Consider the following 18,046-nt stretch of genomic DNA (forward strand, 5'->3'; position numbering starts at 1 on the left):
CATCCATATGGATGTTACCAAACAGCTTTCAACTTAAAGGATTTGGGCTATTTTGAGTGATGGACCTTCTGTTAAGCTTAAAACAAAGCCCAGCTATCTCTACATTCATTTTAATTAATATTCTCTGGTTAGTCTCAAAGATGCGTTCTCTTCTGGGGAGTACTGCAGGGATTATCACAAATCAGAAACAAGTTACAGAAGCGGGTCTGACTCATTTGCTGCTCCCTTCTGTCTCATAGCATTTCTCCCCCCGACCTGCCCCCGCCCCAAGCAGCTTCAGTGCAATGTCAGAGTCACTGGAAATCACGGATTTCAGATGTTCTCAAAGAAAACCTATATTTCTAGCCAAGTCACAGCATAATTAAACTCACCAAAAAAAAAAAAAAAAGAACAAATTAAGCTGTCCCTAGATCTTTGGAATTTAAAGATTCCAAATTGTGAAGTTTAAAATATATCATTTTGAGTCCAACATTCCTATAAAATCTACAGGGTAAAATTTGAGTGTATATGTTGTATAAATACAGCTGAGTCCATGTGTAATATATGTGTATATTTGTATATATACATGATATTTTTACTTCAGAGAGGTTCATAGTTGCCTCGGTGCTTGGGGTTTAGCAACCTTATTTGTGTGGATTTAATTTTCTACAGCAAAGAGTTGACTCATTGGAAAAGACTCTGATGCTGGGAGGGATTGGGGGCAGGAGGAGAAGGGGACGACAGAGGATGAGATGGCTGGATGGCATCACTGACTCGATGGACATGAGTCTGAGTGAACTCCGGGAGTTGGTGATGGACAGGGAGGCCTGGCGTGCTGCGATTCATGGGGTCGCAAAGAGTCGGACACGACTGAGCAACTAAACTGAACTGAATTTTCTACAGTAGCAAGCTCTGCTGGAGGATTAATTAGCTACAAAAGATTAATTTGATTGTTTCAGTTTAGTATTTTAAGCAAAATCAAATTCAAAATGGCACAGCCTGGTGGGTTTTTGGTTTGTTTTTCTTTTTTCCCTGGATATTTTTCATGTGAATCTTATTAATATGGCACTTGGGGAAGAAAAGCTTTCTGGTCTTTTTTTTTTTCTTTCATTAAGTCAGAAGAAATTCTGTAGGTGCTTGTGTGTTTGTTGAGGCCCTGATTTTTTAACTATTTTCAAACATCTCCCCTACAACCACTCTCCATATGCCTTCAGAAAGATAATCACTCCAATGACCTCTGGAGTCCTCTGACTACTGGAAGGCCCAGTTTAGGCCAACTGTGAATGCTGGTTTCAAAAGTAGACAGCTAAACTGATCCCCCCAAATGTTCATCAAATTCTTAAGAATAAGATAAATGTGAAAATTACATGGAGGCTTCCCTGGTGGCTCAACAGGTAAAGAATTCACCTGCAGGGCAGGAGACATGGATTCGATCCCTGGGTCAGGAAGATCCCCTGGAGGAAGAAATGGCAACCCACTCCAGTATTCTTGCCTGGAGAATCCTATGGACAGAGGAGCCTGGTGGGCTACAGTCCACGGGGTCACAAAGAGTTGGATACTACTGAAGTGACTTCACACAAAACAGAATTGTAATTTACCAGAACACATGAGTAAAATAATTCATCCAATATATGAGTGGAAAGGCATAAAATCATTAAGTCCACGCAGTCCATGGGGTCACGAAGAGTCGGACACGACTGAGCAACTTCACTTTCATTTTTCACTTTCATGCGTTGGAGAAGGAAATGGCAACCCACTCCAGTGTTCTTGCCTGGAGAATCCCAGGGACGGGGGAGCCTGGTGGGCTGCCGTCTATGGGGTCGCACAGAGTCGGTCACGACTGACGCTACTTAGCAGCAGCAGCAGCAGCAGTAGAACACACCATAGCAGGTTCTGTTTCTTTTTTTTTTTTTTTTAATTTTATTCCAGCATTATGGAAATTCATTCCCTCTAGCCACTAGATTTGGGACAAAGATACTCTGTTTTTCCCATATTGCCTGAACTTTTCATTTTTATTTCCTTTTTGTAAGCATGTGATTAATTATATACCTATCTTTAAATTCCTCCTTACATGCTGGTCTTTTGGGTACTACATTTGAAGTGAAGGGAATAATGGAATTAGTTTTGTTCTAGATGAGAAGTAGATAAAAGATAAAGATGGTCAAATAGCACACACTGGTTTTCTTGAAGGGAGGCTAACTATTTTATAATTCTGTACTGTCTTTGCTACCACAAGGCAGTTTCCTATCAAATTTCTTCCCTTTCTGTTAGGCATCTTTACAAAGAATTCCCTCAAATAGAAATGAGTGGATTACCCTGCAGCTTCACATACATCCTGGTGAATATCCCCTTCACAATTTAGGGGATGAAAGGAAAACCTACAGTTGTTTTAATTTGGAGGAAAAATAATCACTTCTCTCCAGTGAAGCTTGGTGGGGGTGGGAGGGGGGCAGCAAAAAATGGGGCAGAGCCTTCCTGTAGAAAAAAGGAATACTTTGTGGAGGGGCAGTGCAGCAGGGTTAAAAAAAAAAAAAATAGAAAGTAAAACAAACACAGAACCTTCGAGTGGGTAAAGAGGCCCGTGAAAGACCATCTGGTACAGGCACCCTGAGCTGGGCTCCTTGGGCTGTGTTGTCCCGCCAGCATGTAAACTGCACACGTGCACTCGTGTGTGTGTGTGTGTGTGTGTGTGTGTACACATAGAGATTTAACAGGGAGCACAGAGGGAATTAGAAAGAGCCTGGCCCATTTTTAATTTGGGTCTGTTTGCTTGCATTGAGCACTTAAGGGCTTCTACATTCAGTTTGCTCAAAAGAGTGATGAAGCGCTCCTTGCTTATGCCTCAAATCAGAAATGCATGAAGTGCGGCTGCAGAGATAATACATTTTCCCCAAAGGCTTTGGCTGAGCAAATTAGGTGTCAATGGGGTGCCTGCGCAGGCAGTACTCTCTCTAATTAGTCTCTTGAGCCTAGTTGGTGGCGGGTATGAGATGATCTAATCAATTGGTCTGTGTCTGATGGTTCGTGTAAAAACCCTACCAGGCAGACTCTCTCCCACAGGTCACCCACCTGCACAGCGGGGCTGCTCATTTTCATTTTTCATCTCTTCCATCACATGACGCTGACAGTTGGTTTTAAGAAAATTGAATCCAAAAAATATCTAGTTCATAGGGCACATGGGTCAGAGCGAAGTTGCATTATGGGTACCAGCGATCCAATTAATTAATATTTATAGCCGAGAAGTTCTATGTAGATATTTCTGAATAAGGATTTTATCAATAAAATGCAATTTCCGCTTTAAAACATTCGTTTCTAGAGAAAGAACGTTGTGAAAACAGAAAGCAGGATACCAATGGCATCTGTTAATCTTATCGTTTCTACACCTCGGAGTCGATGTGCGTGTAGTTGAGCCTATCATTGATGTTCAGTTTCATTTTTGTTATTGTGCAGTGCATTTGAATAATCTCTCGCATAAATGTAAGGGCAGGATTTTGCTATTGCACCTTGCTTCCCTATGAATGTGGTGTGCCATCTCTCCTTCGTCCCTATCCCCACCTGTCAAATGCATGACTACATTTAGACTTTAGGGACTTTTTCTACCTCATATGCAGTCCTTGAAATCTGAAATGGATGCTGATGCTGCCCAAGGATGAAGAATGGCCATCCCGAGCTGCCGGTGACCAGCGTCAGGCAGCGAAGCGGGCACAGTTTGGGCTCAGCTTCTCACAGAGATGGGAAAGAGTCTAGCTCTCTCGGGCACCTCCCTTCTTTTCATATTATTGGCTCCTTCCGTTGAATGTCTGGGCCTCAACCTAAGTAATAGACTTTTCATCATCACTGTTTTCACCACTTACTATCCAATTACAATTAGTATGTTTATCCTATATTCCCCAACTCTGCTTATGCCCTGGGTTAGGTCCGTAGGATTCTCCTAGAGTTTACGGCCGAAGAATCAGGGCAAAGGCAAGGACACAAACAATCAATGTGTCTCTGAAATCAGTCCAATAGGACAGTTACATGCTGTGGACAATTTATGAAATCAAATATGCATGCGTACTACGTCGCTTCAGTCATGTCCGACTCTTTAGAAGGCCCATGGATTGTAGTCCTCCAGGCTTCTCTATCCATGGGATTTCCCAGGCAAGAATACTGGAGTGGGTTACCATGCCCTCCTCCAGGGGACTTTCCTGACCCAGGGATTGAACTCACATCTCTTACATCTCTTGCATTGGCAGGTGGGTTCTTTACCACTCCAGCCACCTGGGAAGCCTGAAGTCACATATACTGAAAATCAAATCATTTCTTTCTTTCAAATAGAATGTCATGGAGTTAAAAAGTTCAGCCTATAGGCAGGTGTTAATTGGACCCAGGCTTCTCAGCCTGCAAGGTATGTGGAGATGGCCTGCTCTGTTCCCAGCCCTTTGGTCTTTGGGCAACAGCAGAGGCACAGCATTCGCCCCCTGTCACCATGCCAGGGGGAGTTTAACATCTGAGGACATATTCCACTCCCTGGGTCTCCAGGGCTACCTTTCTCCTTCCTGTTCAAACCATAGCTGTTCACTGAGGACCTGCGCTGGATCTGGGCTATGCTCTAGGGACATGATGGCCAGCAAAACCAAGCCTACTCAGGAACACAGTGAAGCCACCTGCTATCCTAGGCACTCCCCCACAGTAAATGCCCCACACCTCAGGAGCACTGCATGAAGTCTCTAGTTCAGAAGGTCAGCTTGGGGGCCAGGTCTGCATTCTGCCGATAAAAGTGGTGGAGTGGAGGAGAGCCAGGTAATGACTGTTTCTCCTGGGTGTGGCTGTCGGAACTCTGTCTTGGCAAGCAGACGTCAGGACAAATCCCGACTCCCGTTTGGCCAGGGTGGGCAGGCCTCCTGGAAGAACGGGCATCTCTTAGAAGAAAACAATAGGGGTGAACTTTCATGACCTTAGATTTGACAATGGATTTTTAGATATGACATGGACCTCTCAGGTGGCTCAGATGGTAAAGAATCTGCCCGCAGTGCAGGAGACCTGGGTTCAGTCCCTGGGTCAGGAAGATCCCCTGGAGAAGGGAATGGCAACCCACTCTAGTATTCTTGCCTGGATAGAATTCCATGAATAGAAGAGCCTGGCAGGCTACAGTCCATGTGATCACAAAGAGTTTGACACAACTGAGCCACTAACACACTAAAAAACCACAAGCAACAAAAGAAAAAAAAATGGATAAGATGGACATCATCAAAATTAAAATGTTTGTACATCAAAGGACACTATCAATACAATGAAAAGGCATCCCACAGAATGGGGGTATATATTTGCAAGTCAAGAGATTACCATCCAAAATATATATTTTTTTGAAACTCCTATAACTCAACAACAAACAACCCAATTTAAAAATGGGTGAAGGACTTGAATATTTCATTCAAAGAAGAAATATATATTTCTTCACATGAAATATACAGATGGTCAACAAGCACATGAAAAGGTGTTAAGCATCACCAATCATAAGGGAAATGCAAATCAAAATCACAATGAGATACCAGTTCACATCCACTAGTTTTTCTATAATTAAGAAAAAGCAAACACACAAAAAAACAGAAAATACCAAATGTTAGCAAGGCTGTGGAGAAATTAGAACCTTTGTGTATTTCTGGTGGGATTATAAAATGTTGCAGCCACTGTGGAAAATGATTTGCCAGTTCCTCAAGAAGCTAATGGAGAAGGCAATGGCACCCCACTCCAGCACTCTTGCCTGGAAAATCCCATGGACAGAGGAGCCTGGTAGGCTGCAGTCCATTGGGTCGCTAGGAGTTGGACACGACTGAGTGACTTCACTATCACTTTTCACTTTCATGCATTGGAGAAGGAAATGGCAACCCACTCCAGTGTTCTTGCCTGGAGAATCCCAAGGACGGGGGAGCCTGGTAGGCTGCCGTCTATGGGTCGCACAGAGTTGGACACGACTGAAGCGACTTAGCAGCAGCAAGAAGCTAAACAGAATTACTGTATTGCCCAGCAATTCCACTTCTAATTGTTACCCAGGGAGTCAAACAAATATTTGTATGTGCATGTTCATAGCAGCACTATTCACAATAGCCAAAAGGTGAAAGTAACCCAGATATACATCAATTCATGAATCGATAAACATAATGTCTTATATTCATATAATGGAATATTATTCGGCCATAAAAAGGAATGAGGTACTGGGACAAGCTACAACATGGGTGAACTTTAGGAACATTATGTTAAGTGAAAGAAACCAGACATCGCATATTGTATGATTCCATTTACATGAAATTTCCAGAATAGGTAAATATGTAGAGACAGAAAGTAGATTCATTGCCGCCAGAGGCTGGGGCAAGGGAAGAATGGGAGTAAAGGATACAAGAAATATAAGTAAAGAATATAAGCTATCCTTTGGGGGTGACAGAAATGTTTTGGAATTAAATAGAGGTGCCAGCTGCACAATGTTGTGAATGCCCTAAGTGCCAGTTAATTATATGCTCTGCGTGCATGCTCAGTCGCTGAGTCGTGTCCGACTCTTTGCAACCTCATGGACTGTAGCCCGCCAGGCTCCTCTGTCCGTGGGATTTTCTAGGCAAGAATACTGGAGTGGGTTGCCATTTCCTTCTCCACAGGATCTTCCCATCTCAGGGATTGTATACTTGTAAGATGGTTAATTTTGTGTTATATGAATTTCACGTCAATTTTTAAAACAAGGTGGAAAGTTAACCTTTTAAAAATCCTCATAGCAGGTGGGGGGAGGGGGATGAGTAGAGGGCGGAAAGGATACTATTCTGATGGTTGTTCACTGTCAGATGGGAGCTTTCTGCTTCCTTGGTCAAGGACGTGCCATTCAGGATGACATGCTTGGCAGGCAGCACAGCCTCCAGGGGCAGCGGTAGCAAGTGTACTGTGAGGTCTCGACAGGGGCCGTGGGGTCCTGTCTGCCCAGGAAGGGGACCGTGTGGCACTGTGGAAGGGGACAGGTGACCTCCAGCTTCTCTACTGAGATAATGAGTTGGTCCTGGGCCTCCATGGAGCTGATGGATAGAATCTCTCGGCTGTGTGCCTTGACCTTGGCAGCATTTCTTTTCACCCTTCCTAGCAAGACATTCTTTTCCTGTCCTAGAAACTCAATGAAAATGCTGAAGAGCCAAAAAGAAACAGAGAGAGAAGCAGAGTGAACATTCCTCCTTTCTTCTGGAATGGTTCACATTCCATTCGGAAGCAGTTACCAAATTTAAGCAGGCATCACTGGAAGCCCACAGTTGTATGCAGGGTGGTGGGAAGAGCCTAGCGATTCAGGTCATGCTGGCCAATTTTCATTCTGCTGAAACTAGGTCTGATAGTCGGCACCGTGGACTTACATGCAACTGGATTTAAAAGAAAAAAGAAAGAATGTGATCCGTTTTTCTATTTCGTGCCCAAAAAATGAATACGATCTGTCCTTTTAATGATCTGTATGATGCCGCAGGCACTTAATTAAGACCAGAATTAGTGCTAATGACTTGGGGAAGGAGATTTGCTGAATTTCTTTTTCTCTAAATAATCCAAGAGGAGGTTAGACCATTTAAATTCATGGAGTTGAATTATTTTAATGGAAGAAAATGCAATCAGAACATTTGTTTATCGTATTATAAGAACTGTCTTGGCTAAAGAGAATGCTCAAGGTAGCTGTGGGGAAAAAATGGACAGGCTCACTTTGGCCTGAGCACTTTCGATGTCTTGTGTGATTTTGGAAAAAGAATGCTGTAAGATTTGTTTGTTTTGTTTTTTAACATATAACAGTTTTCTCTTTTCCTCCTTCCAGGATTAAGTTGTCATCGTTCTGGGGAGAAAAAAAAAATTAATGAAGTGGCCAATAATACGAAGGGATTCATGGATCAGTTTCCTTTCACTCCCTGGGGTGGATTTCACTTAGAAGAAAATTGAAGCTGGCAAGACCCTGTTTTCTCCGCAATTTATTTAAAACCTTGCACGCATTTGGATACCTTGTGATTTCCAAGAACTATGTGAAGATTAAGTTTTGCTTACTGATACATGGCATGTATTCTTTTCAGTCTTTTGTGTTTGATTTTGTTTGATTTCCCTCTGCACCACGGTGTCTCTGTAAAGGTTTTTATGCTTTCACCAGCCGTGTCTTAAATACATTAAGACAACACACTCGGTGTTCACACTTCTTCAGTAATGTCTGTACTTGAAAGCCACACAGTGGCATAAAACAATGTGTGTTTTCTTTGAGAGCAGTGCACATTTTGCAGCCACCAGGAAGGGAAATTGTAGCTGAAGCAAACCCATGTTCTCTGACTGACTTGACAACTTAGTCTCTGGTGGTGGAGCACCACTTGTCTCTTCCCTTTTGAGAACGTTTGCAAATGTGCTCCCCCCCCCCCCCCGGAAACAACTGCACATTTATATACGATATCGGAATCTGCTTAGCATTTTCAAGCCACATAGCATGACTGTTCTCTGAGCAGGCTGGAAGTGAAGAAACAAATAGGAAACATTAAGAACAAAGACAGGGATAAATCGCTTCCTTTTGAACCTCTGGAAATCGAGGTAACTTTTTACATGTTTTCTGGGTCTTGTCAACATCTTATTTTTTCCATCCACTTTGTTATGCTTTGTATTTTCTAAATGGTGAAAAGTGAGGAACAGAATGTTTAAATCATGGGTGCAAAAAGAATTATATCTTCTGGATGAGCCCCGAATACTGTCTTTACTAGTCAACATTGAAAAAGCAGATTACCAAGTTATCCAGAGTGTGAAATTTTCCCGTTTACACCAAAGCACCTTTGAACCACATTTTTTTTTTTTTTTAAACATTCCAAGCTGATTAGAAGGCATCATTGGGTACCCTAACTGTAAACAGTCTCCGGGAATAACTGTACGGATGCAGGTGTTAGAAACAAGGCGGGAGTCTTGCTTTAAAGATGGAAAGGGGTGGGGAATAGAAAGGCCTGGCTTCCCTTGTTTAAGAAGCTGGGAGACCTTGGAGGATGAAGGTGAATATTTGACATGGCGCGCGATGTGGACTGCGCATGCGGACTTGGATCCGGGGGGAGCGCTGCCTGGCACAGGTCTGTTCCTGGTGGGGCAGCCCCTGCTGCAGATGCCAAATAACACTGAAGCTAATGGGGAAGTTAGGAAGCTTCATGTAAAGCGTGAAACCTAGCTCCTCAGGACACCAGTTCCTATGGAAATCCCGGCGTGTACCTTGTTTTACATTTCCTGTTAGAGAGTCGCACTTTCTTGGGTCAAGAATAGGAATTACCAGCCAGCTTGACAAAGACTTTGCCCTGCGCGTCAGGTGAAGGAAAAGCTTTTCCGTGGTCAAACCCAGTACGCATAGGAAATCCGACCCAGAATTTCTTAACATTAAAACGGTACTTTCCCTGGAATGGGATGTGAGGATAGACGTTAAGGTCACAGTCCATCTTGTCCCCAAAGTAGCAATCATTGTAAGCTTCTAAGTGCTAAGCCATTTACTGCTTGATTTTAAAGAGAGGAAAAGTTATCCAAGGCCAGAATGTTTAATCTTTGCCACCTAGAACTCCTTCCTGTTCTTCTTTCACACATTCCAACTCTTTGGAAGTCTGCAGAGGGATTTTGACTTAATGTGTATTTACGTTAGGATTTCTTAAAGTAAACATGGAAAGAAAACTTGACCTGCAATCAGAAAACAAGCCTCTCCTGTGATTTGTTTGAATTATTCATTCTGTGGGAGAGGCACAGCTTTTGTACTTAATGAAGTTTAAACCAAGGGCAACTGATGATGAAGTCTTGCTACATAATAAGCTTTCTAACTTGAAAATTTGAAGATATTTAATGTTGAAAGACTTCAGTTAGAAATGTTAAGTTATGCACAGATCTATGGCCCTATTACTGATAGTTTCTCTTGCAAAATGAAATGTGATACTTCTCAGTAGAAGGAATATGTTTTATTACAGTGACGTGTTTCAGAAGGGTCTCACTTAGGAGACTTCTGGTTCCCCTTGCTTGCCGCTGGTACAGGACATCCAAAGTTTCCCTCTCTTTCCTCTCCCACTTGCAACTACCTTTTCCTTTTTTTCCCCCTCCTCTCACTGAGGACAGCCATGAAAATCACTCCAGACTGTGTTCATGAGCAGATTGATTATTCTGTTGAGAAAGCACTGGAATGTTTTGTGAGATATTTTTATATGAAGGAGTAGCTTCAGTTCAAACAGCTGGAATAGTTAGAACATGTTAGCATGGTAGCTATATCCACACGACCGCACACACGGTGCTCCGAAAGGAAACCTGGGACTTCGTTTCCATTGTCTTGAAGGAAGAGTTTGGTTGACTTAAAAATACAAGATGCACAGGACGTGGAAAAACAAAATGTATGCAGTACTCAGAAAAAAAAAAAAAAAAAAAACAGGGGTATAAGGTGGGAATGGCTGTCCATCCAGTGACCCAAGGGTGGGAAGCTATTCCTACCTCCCAAGAGTGACAAGAAGAGTCCCCTGAGGAGCCGCCAAGCTTGCAGAAAGCACGGTCTCTTGGTATCCTTTCCTCAGTGTGTACATGATAGCCAGTGTAATCAATACCTTAGGTAATGAGTCTACACAAGATAATCATCTGTGAATATTACTGGTTTTGTAATCTTTGTTATATAAGAGGATGTTTAGGCTGTACATACTGGGGTAGATTATTGCCTGCCCCTTATACATAGGAATATGCTGCATAATTGCGTAGAACTTCCATCTCCCTTCCCAGCTTGTAGGCAGAGGAAACCATACATGCTACTAACTTGTAATTTTCTCAGACACCAAAAACCAAACCAAACAAAGTCAAATCAAATAAGCAATCTCCTCATTCCCTTCCTATAGCAGCATATTTTAGAGGCACATACGAAATCTAAAGTCTCTAGTTGGGAGTGGATTTTTTAAATTTTTCTTTTATCTTTTTTTTATATATATATATGATACACTGAAATGTGTACTTCCTAACAGGCGGTTGGTACCTAAGAAATGAGCTAGCATCATTCAGAAAACTGTTATCCTTCAAAATGACACATAGTAAAGGAGAATGGAATAATACATGTTGCATATTTGTTACCAATTGTAATTTGTCTGTATTATGAAAGACGTAATGGTTTGTCAGCGGTCACTGTTGTTTTCTTGTAACATGATATGGAATAAAGTATAGCAGAATCTCTGTACATTTTCTTGGGACATCTTCTTGGTGAGTCTCAAATAACACCTTATATTCCATCAAAGAAACATTATCTTAAAAACTCTTAGACACAACCATGCTTAAGACAAACTGAAACTAAAAATCACACCCCCATTTCCTCCATTAGTGTAAAATGGACTTTCCAGCCCTTTTTAGGATTACAACTAAAAATCCTCTGACCTATTAACTAATTTAATCCCTCTTCTTAAAAAGTACCCACAGCCAAACATGCACATACACAAACATATAGTTGTTTCCTAAGAGTCACGTTCTAAGAAACATTGCCAGAACTAACAACTTGTTAAATAATATCAGAGGCAAAGCATATTGGGACCAAAATTTTTAATAGCATGTTTTTGCATCAATTAGTCATGTAATCTGGATGATAATATTTTGGTTACTTCAAAATTATCATCAAAAGACTTTAGCTTTTTCTGAGTCCATTGTAAATTTTAACTGATTTCTTTTAGTGTTTCTCACTGCAAAAGTGTTTTTAACTTTTTAAGGGAATTGAGTTGGAAAACATCCATGACAAATCAAAGAAGCCATAATTTTTAAAGGTCGGTTCTTTAATATTATGTGTTTATTCAAATTCAGCACACTGTTTTGAAGTGCTTCAATAAATGTTTGTTGAATAAATGAAAAGATAAATGAAAAAAAAAAAAAAAAGTATAGGGATATCCCTGGCAGTCAGTGGTTAAGGCTCCCAGCTTCCAGTTCAGGGGGCCCAGGTTCAATCCCTGACTGGTGAACAAAGATCCCACAAGCCACACAGTGTGGCCCAAAAAAAGAAAAAAAAAAAGGTGGGGGGAGGAGGGGAGGGTGGAGAATAAAAAAAATAGTGCAAATAAGAGACCAAGTATACAATGCTTTTGGATGTGCAAAGGAGTGCATTAGCTGGGATGTTCCAGGTATCTGTTAAACTCTCCCTTTGCTTGGTTTGCTCAAACTCATCTCCATTGAATTGGTGATGCCATCTCACCCTTGGTTGATCTCTTCTCCTCCTGCCTTCAGTCTTTCCCAGCATCAAGGTCTTTTCCAACAAGTTGGTTGTTCGCATCAGGTGGCCAAAGTATTGGGGCTTCAGCGTCAGCATCCATCCTTCCAATGAATATTCAGGGTTGATTTCCTTTAGGATTGACAAAGGCAAAGGAGAAAGGTGAATAGGTTACCCTCCACTGAATACAAATCAAAGCCTGAACGTGCTGACATTCTGTCAGAGGCATTACTGTTTTGGGAACGGAGCACACTTCTGTGAACCCTGTCGAGCGGGTGCCCACACCTGACCCAGCACGGCTGGGCGCTGCACTGGGAAAGACCATGCCACCTGGGGGGCCAGTCTCATATCTATCACCACCTCTTCTTTCTTGTTGGATCTTCATAACCCCAAACAAATCCCCATGAATTGATAATAAAGTTCACACCAGATAGAGTCATCAACTTCTAGATATGCAGTTGGGCGATCATTAAATGTTTCTCCTTAAAGAGAAAATATCAAAATTCATATCTCATGTTAAGAGGAGCTGGACCCCTGGCTTTCTCCCCCTGAGCAGACCCTCACCCACCAGCAGCAGGTACTTCAGGTGTCCCTTCCCTGGCTCCTTTGCCAATAACTCCTGTGATGTTACGGTTTATAAGCCCCCACAAGCTGACACTGTCACAGAACCGAATTTAAGTATTCTCAGTTGATGTGAATTGTATGCTGCAAGACTGCATTTCCAGCCCTCAACTGCCCTTGCTGTTTCCCTGAAGCATCTAGTCATCTATGTCAAAGGCACGTATGTTTCCACACAGTTCTGGCCTCCCCAGTGGGTTCTGAGACGGGGAGTGGGTAGAGCTGCAGTCCCCAGACTTTTTGGCAACAGGGACCTGTCTCATGGAAGATAATTTTTTTCCATGGACAGGGGCTGTGGGGTTGAGGGGGTGGGGAGGGAAACAGGATGGTTCAGGTGGTAATACCAGTGATGGGGAGCGATGGAGAGGGGCAGATGAAGCTTTGATCAGCTCACCCACCACTCACCCGCTGTGGTGGGCTTCCTAACAGGTCACGGGCTTGTTTGTGGGGAGGGTTGGGGACCCCTGGTGTAGAGGCAGACTTCATGGTAGCCAAGGTGGAGATAATAGGCACATTTCTTAGTTAAATGGGAGCCACGAGTGACCTTGGAAACTGATTAGAACTGTACAAGGGTTGGAACAATAACATGCTCCTTGCGGCTGTTTCAAGGGAGCAAAACGTCCGCCATCATCCCACGTTGGTGATTGACAGGAGAGCAGATAGATGCCCGTTGCTGACGTCATTCCCAGTAGCCTGGGGGCGGGGCGGGGCTCTGCTGAATACCTGGGGTGACGTCATCCCACAAGCAGTTGGAGAGCTGGGATTCACAGGAGGCCAAAGAAATAGCTTTGAGAAATAGTTCCAACTTTTTAAATGGGGCAGTAGAGATGACGATCATCTTTCCGCTCCATAATTGCCCAGTGTCTCGCTGTGCTTTTTCAGCAGGTGGGGGCCGGGGGCGGTTCCAGCTCGGCCAGGTGGGAGCATGTGATGTAGGCTCCTTGAGGCAAGCGATGCGAGTCAGGGGGGCGGCACTCCTCCACTCGCTGTTGGTCCCCAGAGGAAAGAGAAACCAGAGGGGAAGGTGTTGGAGCAACCCGGTGCCACTTAGGTTAACACGTCCTGGTCGCTGAAGAATGGCGGGCATTGTGAAAACTCTGCCGCGAGGCCCCACCATGGTCCAGTAGCCTGCTGCTACCAGTGGGTGGTGGCGTTATGGGCATTAGCTTTGAGGAGCTTATACAGCAGAGGGGGCTGGGATAAAGGACACAAATCAGGAGAAAACTGACAAGATTTGAAAAAAAAAAAAAAAAACAGGCTTCGTATTTACTGTTCATCCCTGTGCTCTCCGTGTGCTATATTGTCTGCGTTGAGTCATGCTGAGCCGAAGCCAGGCACAATAATAGCGCAGAGCAGGCCTGCAGCCCCCGAGCCAGCCTCCCCTGACGGTGCTGAATGTGCCGGGGGAGAATGGGATTCTGATAGAGTTGTCTCTTTTCTCCTTCCCTGCGAGACCACCAATAATTACAGCGGGCAGGCGGCAAAGATGGGGTAAGGATTCCCTGTTGGAGTGAATCCTGAGAAGGGACCCGGCGGGGGTACCTACTATAGCAGGCAAGGTCTGCCTGCCCGAGTGATGTGGACAATGCTGGGGACATCCGGGGACATGTGTTTGAAGCACCAGTTCAAGGATTTAGGTTCAAATGCAGCTTAGTTTGAGGGCTTCCCAGGTGGTACTAGTGGTAAAGAACCCATCTGCCAATGCAAGAGATGTAAGAAACATGAGTTCCATCCCTGGGTAGGTAAGATCCCCTGGAGGAGGATCTGACAACCCACTCTAGTATTCTTGCCTGGAGAACTGACAGTGGAGCTTGGCAGGCTACCATCTATAGGGTTGCAAGGAGTCAGACACAAGTGAAGCCACTTAGCTTGCTCACACACAGCTTAGCTAATACCTCCTTCTACAGTGTGAAACAATGGCTCTTCTCTCCCTCCATCTTTGGCCAAATGGAGTAACTGGGTAGCTTGCAGAGCCTTGGGGCAAGCAAGAACAAGTTCTTATTCTGCCGAACATTTGGGAAATTCAGACCCTCAGATATCCAATCCCCTCAGCCCAGTGGCTCGCAGCTCTGGCTCTCATTAGAATCATGGGAAGGTTTGGAAGGCACCCAGACCCCAGACCAATTCATTCTAGAAATACAGAGGGTGGGTCCCTGGCACTGGTCTGTTTAGATGCTCAGCAGGTATTTCTATCATGCACCCCACGTGAGAACTGCAAGACTCTTCCCTTCTTCCTGTCTGTCTGCTCCTCCAGGAAGCGAGCAGACAAACTTTCTCTAAGAGCCAGACAGTAAATATATTCCACTTTCTGAGCTGTACAGTCTCTGTCTGCTCACAATAGGGTTGACTCACTAGTCTGTTAGAATGTGAAAGCAGCCATGCCCAATACATAAATGAGTGAGCATGGCTGTGTTCTCATAAAACAATTTATGGGGCACTGAAGTTTGAATTTCATGTAATTTTCATATATATATATGTTATTAAATATTTTGCTTTTGATTTTTAAAAGCTGTTTTAAAAGTAAAGCCCATTGGTAGCTCACAGCCTGTATAAAAACATGCAGTGGGCAGGGATTTGTCCCGGGGCCTGTGGGTTGCTTTCCTCGGTTTAAAATGGGCCCTGGTGATGGGGTAGGCCAGGACCAACCCTGACACTTGCAGGACCCAGAGCAGAGTCAAAATGGAAGCCTACTTACCATATAACGATTTCAAACTCTAAATGCAACTGAAAAAATATTAAATAAATCCTATTCTCTTACCTTGACAAATACATCCTCATAATGACCTAGAAAGCCAGGTTTGCACTTAGAATTCTTCAACTCGTCTAGGTTTACCAAAACCTGGTGGCATGTAGCATGTGTACGTGTGAACACCCCAGTTCCCTGCATCACAGCCTGTCCATATCCTTGGCAAACAGCCCCTCATAGGCCAGCCCCTGGGCATCAGCTGTATACGCGTTGGGAGGATGTTTCAGGGGAAAACTCCATGGTGGCTCAGACTACCTGCGATGGTAAAACATCCACCTGCAATGCAGGAGACCTGGGTTCGATCCCTAAACTGGGAAGATCCCCTGGAGGAGGGCATGGCAACCCACTCCAGTATTCTTGCCTGGAAAATCCCATGGACAGAGGAGCCTGGCAAGCTACACTCCATGGGGTCGCAAGAGTCAGCCATGAGTGAGCGACTAAGCACATACTCATGTCAACCCACACTGACAACTGGCTTTGCACACGCTCCTGGGTTACCATCTTGCTGAAGAACCCCAGGGATTCCCACTTACACAGAATAAAATGTGACTGGTACCCCAAGTTCTGATTATCTATTGCTGCTTAACAAATCACCCCAAAATTTAGTGTCTTAAAAGCAACAGTTACTTATTATTAATATCTCTCATAATTCTGTGGGTCAGGAGATCAGGAACAGTTCAGTTGGGCTGTTCTGGCTTGAGATTTCTCATGAGACTGCAGTCAGATGGTGGCTTAGCCAGGGTCATGTTTAAGGCTCATCACTCACAAATCTACAGGAAATCAACTCTGAATATTCATTGGAAGGACTGATGCTGAAGCTAAAACTCCAGTCCTTTGGCCACCTAATGCAAAGAGCCACCTGGTTGGAAAAGACACTGCAGCTGGGAAAGACTAAGGGCAGGAGGAGAAGGGGGCAACAGAGGATGAGATAGTTGGATGGCATCACTGACTCAATGGACATGAGTTTCAGCAAGCTCTGGGACATGGTGAAAGACAGGGAAGCCTGGTGTGCTGCAGTCCAAAAAGAATCAGACATGACTGAGCGAATGAACAACTCATATATCTGGTGCCAGAGTTGGGAAGTCTCAAAGAGCTGGGAGCTGAAACACCTAGGGCAGAGCACCTCTAACTGAATGTGATTCCTCCACAGGGTCTCTCAGGCATGATGGCTCAAGTTCATACAGTGGGTCAAGGCTCCCAACACATGCACCAAGAGAAGAAGAGAACCAGGGAGAAGGCATACTGCTTTTTATGACCTGGCATTGCATCTGTTAGAAGTGAGTCACAAAGTCCAGCCTATATTTAAAAGGGAGGAGAATTAGACTCCATCGTTTGATGAAAAATGTCAAAAAATTGTGGGTCTGCTGTAAAACCACAACGGCCTGCCCTCTGACCACAGGTTATATATATTGATCCCACATGCAAAATATACTCGTGAGTGCATGCTAAGTCTCTTCAGTCATGTCCAACTCTTTGTGACTCTATGGACTGTAGCCCACCAGGCTCCTCTGTCCCTGGAATTCTCCAGGCAAGAATACCGGAGTGGGTTGCCACACCCTCCTCCAGGGGATTTTCCCAACCAAACGATTGCACCAGCATCTCTTACGTCTCCTGCATTAGCAAGTAGGTTCTTTACCACTAGTGTTACCTGGGAAGCAAAACACACCCACCCCTTCCCACATATCTCTTGTGGATGGCATCCATTCACACAAGGTGCAGTGTTCCATCATCCAAGTCAAGTTCAGGTGCTGCAGACCAGGCTCTGTAAGTGTGGTCTCTCAGTGACAGCTTCCTGAGTCCAGTTCTTGAGCTGAAGATCTGTGAACTAAAGTGACAAGTTATTTGCTCCCTATAGCCAACATACTTTGTATAGGTATATAGCTGTTTGGTGGGATAGGCATAGGAGAGCCACTACAGACATTTCTGAGTCTCTAGCAATCACGTAATGAGTCTGTAGCATTCTAAAATCAAACCAGGCACATGTTACCAGTTCCTTTTATTTATTTTTTTTTTCAACTTCATTTATGTGTTTATTGAGCTTCCCTAGTGGCTCAGTTGGTAAAGAATCTGCTTGCAATGCAGGAGACCCAGGTTCGATCCCTGGGTCAGGAAGATCCCCTAGAGAAGGAAATGGCAACACACTCCAGTACTCTTGCCTGGAGAATTCTATGGACGGAGGAGCCTCGTGGAATCGCCAAGAGTCAGACACAACTGAGCGACAAACTCTCACTTTCACTTTTGATTGCATTGAGTCTTAGTTGCCACTCTGCGGTTTCGTTGCCCCAAGAAGTGTGGGATCTTAATTCCCTGACCAGGGATCAAACCCCATGTCTCTTGCATTGAAAAGCAGATTCTTAACCACTGGACTACCAGGGAAGTCCCCGCCAGTTCCTTGATTAGAGCTCAGTATGGTTCCCTAAGGGCTTCCCTGGTGGCTTAGATGGTAAAGAATCTGCCTGCAATGCAGGAGATGCGGGTTAGATCCCTGGGTCAGGAAGAACCCTGGGTCAGGA

At 44.1% G+C, this 18,046-nt stretch overlaps 1 protein-coding gene across 4 annotated transcripts in view; it reads left to right on the plus strand.

Moving 5' to 3' along the window:
• The window catches only part of CDK14 (cyclin dependent kinase 14), a 666,835-nt gene extending 655,679 nt beyond the window's left edge, over positions 1–11,156 (plus strand). For all 4 annotated transcript variants that reach the window (XM_055589676.1, XM_055589677.1, XM_055589678.1 and 1 more), the window contains one exon: positions 7,784–11,156. The gene's annotated coding sequence lies outside the window, so the exon portion shown is untranslated. The remainder of the gene's footprint in view (positions 1–7,783) is intronic.
• The last annotated feature ends 6,890 nt before the right edge of the window (positions 11,157–18,046 follow it).

Source organism: Bubalus kerabau, chromosome 8, assembly GCF_029407905.1.
Source record: "Bubalus kerabau isolate K-KA32 ecotype Philippines breed swamp buffalo chromosome 8, PCC_UOA_SB_1v2, whole genome shotgun sequence".
Taxonomy (NCBI): Eukaryota; Metazoa; Chordata; class Mammalia; order Artiodactyla; family Bovidae; genus Bubalus; species Bubalus kerabau.